Below are 9,204 nucleotides of genomic sequence, written 5' to 3'. Positions count from 1 at the left end.
TTTTTCCATATGAATTTCATGATTGCTTTCTCTATTTCTACAAGAAATGCCGTTGGGATTTTGGTTGGCATCGCATTAAACCTGTAGAGAACTTTGGGTAATATCTCCATTTTGATGATGTTAGTTCTGCCTATCCATGAACAGGGTACATTTTTCCATCTTCTAAGATCTTCTTCTATTTCTCTCTTTAGGGTTCTGTAGTTTTCATTGTATAAATCTTTCACCGCTTTTGTTAGGTTGATTCCCAAGTATCTTATTTTCTTTGAGGATATTGTGAATGGAGTGGTTTTCCTCATTTCCATTTCAGAAGTTTTGTTGCTGATATACAGGGATGCCTTTGATTTATGCGTGTTGATTTTATATCCTGCCACTTTGCTGAATTCATTTATTAACTCTAGCAGTTTCTTTGTAGACCCTTTTGGGTTTTGATGGCTTTCAAGTCCATAGCCATGTTCTAATTTTGCTAGAACTGGAGCTTTGAGCTAAGCACACAGGGTGAGACATATACTAAACTCTGTTGATTCCACCACAGTTAGCTTAAACTCTGGCTTTAACAAAATTTATGGAAAGATACCAAATGGTGTCTTAGGGTGCTTTATCTTAAACTTTTACTTGTCAGCAGTATACAGTAATAGTGTGTTTGGTTTTCTTAAGAGTAATGATTAAAAACCCATGCTAATCTCTTTCCTGGTTAACCACGGTGTGGCACAAGACTAACCACTTAAACCACCTGGAGATACCATTCAATGTAAGAGTCAGATCTGCAGACCCAGCTCTATGAAGTCATGTCCTTTTACTGAACATTAATCTTTTAAAGGCCACAAAAGAAAACCTTGCTCAAGACTATACCTGTTCCCCTGTTACTCAGGGTCATCATCACTAAGTTCTTAGGATCAGCAGGCCAGTTTCTTTTTCTGCCATTAAAAAGACTTTTGTTAAATAGCTACAGGGTTCCAGGGTCTCTTATCCTTCTGTCATTGGGTTGTATTTCTGTCCCTCTACACACTCTTGGTATACTACTAATTGTTTTGGGAAATGTTGAATCTTGGTTTCTGATGCTACCTTATGTGGAGGCACAGGCTCTGCTGCCTGTCTTAAATCCCTAGCTACTGTCCAAAATGGAACCATTTACCTTTCATCTTTCCTGTGGGCTTCTTAGATTTGACCTGTTGTCTTCTGTCTTCTAGCTGTCAATCATTTTCTACTCAGAATTCTGGCCTTTCAGCCTCATTGCTGGAAAAAAAGAAGTCAAAACTATTGTCACAATATATCTAACTTCTCTCTAGTCTTAAAATAAATGCTCTAAGAATTTTTGAACTAGAAATTATAGGGAAGAAATGAGGTAAAAACAAACTAAGGAGGGGGGTTGGGGTTGTGGCTCCGAGGTTGAGCACTTGCCTCCCAGGTATGAGGCATTGGGTTCTATTCTCAGCACACATTAAAAAATAAATAAATACAATAAAGATATTGTGTCCATCTACAACTAAAAAAAGTATTTAAAAAAATGAACTAAGGGGGAATTTGAAGTCACATTTTATACAAAGCTGATATCCATTGGAGTATTAATACTGAATCAAAAGGCAACCTTAGAGGTTATACTGATTATATATATCTAGAAACTGAAGGCTATAAAGATTAAATTATCTTCCCAAGAACTGAGAAGAGAGCCCCAGTGTTTTTAACATTAGCCAATGTTGTCTGGAAGCTTTTATAATTACTCCCATGACTTAGGAGTTAGCCATAAGTAACCCCTCTATGTCTTTTATCTTCCTTTGCTTCTGGAATGGAACGATAATTCATTCTCCAGAACCTGCCTAATTAGTTGTGCCCCCTTCCCAGCACTGAACCTAGAAATAAACAGGAGGCTATGAGTAAACTGGCTTGAAAAAAGTGCTCAAAGGACCTCATTTTGAGGGGAAAATTCCAACTACTCTTTTCTACATCATCTTCTATAATGGAGTCAATAATTAATATAGTCCACAGGAGCAGATTCCAAGCAAATATTCTTCAAGGCCACTTGATGATGTTATCTAAAAATGTCATTCAGATATGTAAAAATGATAAAATATATGTGTAATAGTTAAAGAACACAAAATATCACAATTACAAATTGTGTGGCAAATGTTCAAAAGATTTCTTAGTACAAATTGTGAGTTTTGTATCTAAGCATATTTCTTTTTTCCAATATTGAAAACTGTACTAGTCATTGTTACATTGTGATACTGTTACACAGCAGTCCCCCAAATTCAGTGGTTTTCATCAACAAGTACTTCTTGTGTGTGGGTCACTGGTGTGGTTCTGCTTTGGGCTACAGATTGGGTTCAGATCTGTGCTTCATCTCTCATTCTGAGCATACTCTTCTCATGGTAGATTGTAGAAACAAGAGATCAAAGCAAACTTCACATATTCCCCATGACCAAGACCAAAGACAAGAATTGTATGGGGAGGGGGGAGGGGGGAGGATGGGAAAGGCAGCGGAGCACAACAGACACTAGTATGGCAATATGTAAATCAATGGATGTGTAACTGATGTGATTCTGCAATCTGTGTATGGGGTGAAGGTGGGAGTTCATAACCCACTTGAATCAAAGTGTGGAATATGATATGTCAAGAAATTTGTAATGTTTTGAACAACCCACAATAAAAAATTAAAAAAAAAAAAAAGAATTGTACACCACTTGTTCTACTGGGAGATATTGCAAAGTCTTATGACAAAGAGTATAGGAAAATCAGGTATGGGAAGGAAGTGAAAAAAATGGGAATTGTAATCCACCACAAAAATATTCCAGCATTACAATGTGTTTGTCACTGAATTACCTGTCTTCTTTTATTTCTAAATGGTTGAGCAACTGGTTAGAATCTTATTTTTTCCACCTGACCCTTCCCTTTCACTATTGTATTTTTCCTCTTTGACAAGTAACTTAACATTGTCATTGTTTTTTCCTGTGTAGGACCTCAGTAAGCATGCATCACAGTCAGGCAATGGGTTAATAAACTAAAGAACTGATTTTCATAAATTTGTTTGTCCAAGAACCTTGATTTACTCTTCAACTAACTTTATTACAAGAGCTTCATTGAAAAATGGTTCCTGCTTAACACAGTTTAATTCATACTTTTGGGTACCCAGTATCCATTTTTTTTATTATTCTAATTTGTTATACATGGCAGCAGAATGCATTTCAATTCATAGTACACATATATAGCACAATTTTTCATATCTCTGGTTGTACACAAGTAGAGTCACACCATTCGTGTCTTCATACATGTACTTAGGGTAATGTCCATCTTATTCCACCGTCTTTCCTACCCCCATGCCCTCTCCATCCCCTTTGTCCTATCTAAAGTTTGCCTATTCCTCCCATGCTCCCCTCATCATCCCCATTATGTATTAGCATCCTTATATCAGAGAAAAAATTCAGCATTTGGTTTTGGGGATTGGCTTACTTCACCTATCATTATATTGTCCAACTCCATCCATTTTCCTGCAATGACATGATTTTATTCTCTTTTAATGCTGAGTAATATTCCATTGTATATATATATACCACATTTTCTTTATCCATTCACTTACTGAAGGGCATCTAGGTTGGTTCCACAATTTAGCTATTGTGAATTGTGCTGCCGTAAACTTTGATGTGGCTGAGTGCCCAGTAGCCATTTCTGAATGAAAAAAAATCCAGTGTGGCTGGATTCTTTGGATTCACCTGAAAAACTCAGTGAAAAAGAGAGGCATATATTGTTCTTTATGAGTGAATATGACAATGAGTTGGATCTCAAGAATTTGCCAAAAATGTAAATATTTTTAGTATGTTTACGCAGAAAGCAAAATGTTAAAATTAACAAATCTACTTCTATAATTAGTATTTTATTCTCCAAGTTAGACATTTCTCTCCACATTTGACATTTGAATCCCAATTCCTAAAAATTGCATGATTTGTTAAACCCTAATGTTTAGACTACATTTATTTCCTTCTTAAGAAATAATTGCATATCAAAACAGCTATCTGGATGTATTTATCTGTGTAAAGAACGTGTTAGGAGTGTGACCAGATTGCATTTATAAATATTATTATAACACTACCATAAATTAAGTAAATAGCACACAACATCAGTAGTTCAGTTTAGAATGACTCATTTATCAGTCCAGTCAGAATCATTACTCAGAAATAACTCAGCAGACTTTGTGGTCTTGTAGAGATGACAAAAATAAGTAGACTGAAAAATACCTATTTGGGGGATTGTCTGGAATATTTAATACCATCAAGATGACATCATCATCATCATGTGGAAGGATGAAATATGAATTTGGGCATTTTCCCAGGCTATTCGGTTGACATTATTCAAAAGAAGAAAATCACTGCCTAAAAAACAGTTCTGGGACTATGAAACATGACTACATAAAATCAGTAAGAAAACCCAGCTATTGTTCTGAAATCATATTGAGAGAGTTTAAAGTGTTTCAGACAATATCTCATCTTGTCTACAAGCCAGTATTGTTTAATGACATTTCTTCTGTGATTGTCTTGAAGTGGCAATTAAAGTTTTTACTATTTAACCTTCTTTTCTCATATGAATTATAAATTTGTTTGCTTAGAAATTGAATTTTATTTCCTTATGGCTCCCACATCAGCTGTTATGACTATTCCAATAAAAGTGCTTATGTTTTTTTTTTTAATTTAACTTTTGGAGCTGTACAGCTTATAATAAGGAGTTCACAGTTTCAGATTATTTTTAAGTGCTTTTAAAAGGTAAATTTCATCAGGTTCCTTACCTACTTAAAACCCTTAACTGGTTTAACAATGTTTTAAAATCCAGAATTCCTCCTTATGCCTATAAATTTTGCTGAGTTTGATGACTTTTTCAGATTCTGTTTCATCATATGCCTTACTGCTTTCTTGCTCTTGGTGCTTTCTCCTCATTGGTCTCCTTTTGGTTTCATGAGCATGCTACATCTTATCCTAGGGTGCTTTTCTTCTCTGTGGAAATAGTACCTTCTCAGAGAAGCATCTCGTGATCATCCTATCTAGAGTGGCCTCTTTCAGGTAATTTTCAGTTGATTACACTATTTCTCTGGCATTTATTGTACCCTGAAGTTATCATTTTTGTCTACTTATTTATTATCTTTTTCTCCACTGAGGTAGAAGTATCATGAGGAGAAAGTGCCACGTGACACAAAGGCATTCAAATATTTGTTGAACTAATAAATACATGAATGACTCTTACTCTTTAAATTCATAGTTTTCTATGAACTTCTTTCTTCCTTAATTCAATTCCATAAGGGAGAAAGCACTGTACTCCTGAAGACGGCACAGTTGAGGGCCCTAAGGAGCCCTATACTACTGTGCCCATTGCTCATAATGTAACTTAAGTGATTTGGGGTTTTCAAAGACCCCAAATGAAAACTTAGCCAAAAAATCATGTCTTTTGTACATGTTTATCTTTATAAGCCTCAGTTTGCCCTATTAAGTATTTCAAAATTGGAAGCTTTAGTTTTCCCATAATGTATGTTTGTGTGGTAACTATCTTGTTAGATTCTGAGGACATGATATTCTTACACAACAGGTATGGAAATAAAACCCCTTCCAAGGGTTATTTAACATAAAGTTGCGGTTCACAAGCAGAGCAATTTGAGGCATGACTCTTAGTAAGAACAAAACTTGGGAGTTGATTACTGAGAAAATCAAGAGTAATCCAGGACTAAATAATTTGCCCAAGGTCACACAGCAGTGAGAAACAGAGCCAGGATTTAAAATTAGGCTTGTCCAGCTCATTTACTTCTATTACATTTTAGAATATCCCTAGGTAAAATATATAAATATTTGTGTATTTATATGTTAAATATATATGTATGTTTGCTGTGTATCTGTTACTAACATCATGTACTATATTACAACCTCTCAGCTTCTATGAAAGGATTATAAATAATTTTTTAAAAGTTTGACTGTATTTATTGTTTTTTTTTTTTTGTTACTGAACACTTGAACATATAGTCATGGAAGTCAATTGTAAATAACCTTTACAAATTTAAACTATGTAGCTAAAAACTCATTTTACTTCTCAGAAAAACATGATTTGTTTCAGTAGTTCCACATAGCTTGAAGAACTGATTCAGAGACTAACAGATGGGAACAGTCTAATGTAGGGAAATTGCTGAAAGCACAATTAAATTGCTAGAGTATACCACAAGCAACAATTTCCTTAATTTTCTTCAAACACACAATTTGAAATGATTATGTGCTTACAAAAACAAACAGAATAAAGCAAAATGTTTTATAATCTGTAGTTTCATATTCACAAATGTGTCTCAAGGTTAAAAGTTTAATATAATTTGATTTTATAATTTATAATCTAATATATAAAATTAAAACAACCAGATTGTCCTATTATATCAATACAGATTAGGCACCTAATTAATCCTCTGCTAGTGTTTACATGTCAGATGGTGCATATATTAATATGCTAAAAACTTTTTCAGGGTTTTATTTTATTTTATGGACTTTCCATTCTTAGTTATTATATTCAATACTGCTTGGCAAGAACCAGCGTAAGCTATGTCAAAGAATTGTGATCTACAAATAAGAAGTGTTTTGTTTCACATGACACTTTTGTACCAATTAGAGGAAAGAACTACTAGAGAAAAAGATATGTAGAGATCTGGATATAGGAATTAAAAACAATAGATTTTCAAAATATTTTGAAAAGCACAGATGAACCAGTTTTGATTGCCTTGCTGGAGCTTCAGGATTCATAGTGTACCAATTCCTGAAAACACTTTTCTTTAAATTTAGAAATTAAGAATGCAAGGTCTTCACAAATTAGTGAGTTTGGAACCTCTGACCAGGATTTCGTTATCTGAGTTTTTAAAAACTTTAAAAATCAAACGTTAAATTGGCATCAGCATGTTTATTCCCAAATTACAAATAGATGAAACTACATATTAAATCCTTTAAACATAATATTAAATATTTAATTGCAAAAATTATTAATCTTTTGGACTGCCATTCAGCTCCACTTCTAAGGGATGCTGATAATTTCTGACTGGAGAATATAAGGTTTAATAGTAGTTATGCAAAGATTTTGATATCCCTAAAACATGAGGGAACTTAGCTAGGTTAGTTTTCCCACTTCTTTGATTAAGTGTGGGGAAAATTGCCTCTATCCCTGAGGGAAGAGATGCCATAAACAATGATGACAATGATGATAGTTGGTAACATTTATTGAGCATTTATTATGTGTCAGACACTATGCCATGGAATTTAGATTTATCAATAAAAGCAGAATGAAAACATTGATTAATTATACTTTATATAAAACAATTCGGTATAATTTGAAATCTACTTACTAGGCCTTCAGTAATTTAGAAGTTGGTGAGAAATTTGAATTTTTGAGGTTAAGTGATTGTAATGAGCTCAGTCTTGATACTGTTGTGGTAAAAAGAAAATTTGTTTAGATATCTGATATCAAGTGAATGTTGAAAGGGCAAATGGACTTGGCAAATCTAGAGATTATTTTTATTAAAATTCTTGGTAATGAACAGAGGACAGAAGACAGAGTTTCTTAAGCCAATATTAAACCTAAGATTTTTATACACTTTTGAAATTGCATACAAATTGTAATGTTCATTTGTATATGTGTATAATTTTCACTAGATTCTCAATATATCTGTGTATGGAAGATCCCAGGACACACAGTTAAGACATATCTCAACTGAGAGACTAAGAGGCATCCCTGAGATAGGAACTAAATGACAAGATTATGAAAAAGAATTATAATTGTCCAGAAGAATAAAGCACATCAAAGGTTATCAACACAAAGGTAATGGTTTAGGGGAGGAATCTGGAAAAACAAAGGGAAAGGCCCCAAACTAGACTATGATACTTTCATGTAGGGAAATGAGCCAATTAGTGAAGAAGATGGAGAAAGACCAGGTAAACACAGAATCAATAGGGAGAGGTGTTTATTTTGGAGACCAGTTAAGTGTTAGATGTAATTGAAAGTCATAAAAAATGAGAATTGAAAAAGGATAATGGCTTTACCCTAGGGGGAGTTATTGAGTGACTTGAAAGGAATTTCAGTGGGGTGTGAAACATAGAAACTGTATCAAAGGGACTGATGGGTAGAAAAGGAAGTTAGGAAAGGAAGGTAGCCTGAGTCAACCTCTCAGGTTAATAGCAACAGTAATAATCATAACTGAAGCAGTAGCTAAGATTTTTGAGCACTTTTATGTCTCAGGTACTATGCCAAGGCTTTGTTTTTTATTCGGACTTTTAAAATTCAATCTTTGCTTAACTGTGGGTCGCAGATACTATTGTTATCCCCATTTGGGGATTAGCAAATGGAGGATTCAGGAAGTCGAGGAATTTGCTCAAGGTCCCATAGTTAGCAAGCTTGACAATTTGAACCCTTCATTTTTAGCACCATTATATTAAACATCAAAATATATCTCTAATCCTATAAAGGAATGTTGAAGATTTCAGTGTTCTGCTGCAGAATTTATAGAATAAATATTTTTTATATATGAAGTGGGAAAAATACAATTATAAATAGATTTTCTCACATAAAGTGAAATACAGAAAGGGTAAACCAAAAACTAATTTTAAAAAGTTACTTAGAGAGGAAGGGGACAGGGATGGCAGCAAAACTTAGTGTAAATCTTATTACGGTTTTAATTTTGGCATTATGTGAAGCATCCAGTATTATTCAAAAAATAGGGTTAAAGAAGAGAGAGAAAAGTAATTCCTAATATTTGAAAGCAAACACACCTGTCTTATGTCACGTTGGCTTCACACCACACACAGGTAGCTCTTCCAACTCCATGTTCTACAATAATAAAGTTCAAGATAAAAAGAACTATAAAGAAATATTAACTTTTAAATTTTATCCAGCAACTTCATTGTTAGTAGTACTATTTGTACAGCTATTTTGAAACTGTTTTATGTTTACTGTAGGATAAAACTAATAATTTATGTTAATATTAAGAACCAAGCTGGGTACAAGGGTACACTCCTATAATCCCTGAGGCTTGGGAGGCTGAGGCAGGAGGATTGTGAGTTCAAAGTCAGCCTCAGCAAAAAGCAAGGTGCTAATAAGCACCTCATTGAGACTCTGTCTCTAAAATAAAATATCTTTGGCTAGGGATGTGGCTCAGTGGTCGAATGCCCCTGAGTTCAAAATCCCCAGTACCAAAAAAAAAAAAAAAAAAAC

At 34.1% G+C, this 9,204-nt stretch overlaps 1 protein-coding gene across 6 annotated transcripts in view; it reads left to right on the top strand.

The window, feature by feature from the left end:
- The window catches only part of Sik2 (salt inducible kinase 2), a 119,941-nt gene that overhangs the window by 61,198 nt on the left and 49,539 nt on the right, over nucleotides 1-9,204 (top strand). Inside the window, exon 3 of one of the 6 annotated variants that reach the window (XM_015489904.2) lies at nucleotides 7,650-7,815. The exons of 4 other annotated variants lie outside the window; for them this stretch is intronic. The gene's annotated coding sequence lies outside the window, so the exon portion shown is untranslated. Of the gene's footprint in view, nucleotides 1-3,762; nucleotides 3,806-7,649; nucleotides 7,816-9,204 lie in introns of those variants that run through there. One more of the 6 variants, XM_048796045.1, reaches the window with a different exon arrangement.

The sequence above is a fragment of the Marmota marmota genome, unplaced genomic scaffold (assembly GCF_001458135.2).
Source record: "Marmota marmota marmota unplaced genomic scaffold, marMar, whole genome shotgun sequence".
Lineage (NCBI taxonomy): Eukaryota > Metazoa > Chordata > Mammalia > Rodentia > Sciuridae > Marmota > Marmota marmota.
The sequence above is the reverse complement of the archived record's forward strand: the minus strand, read 5'-3'. Positions and strand labels throughout refer to the sequence as shown.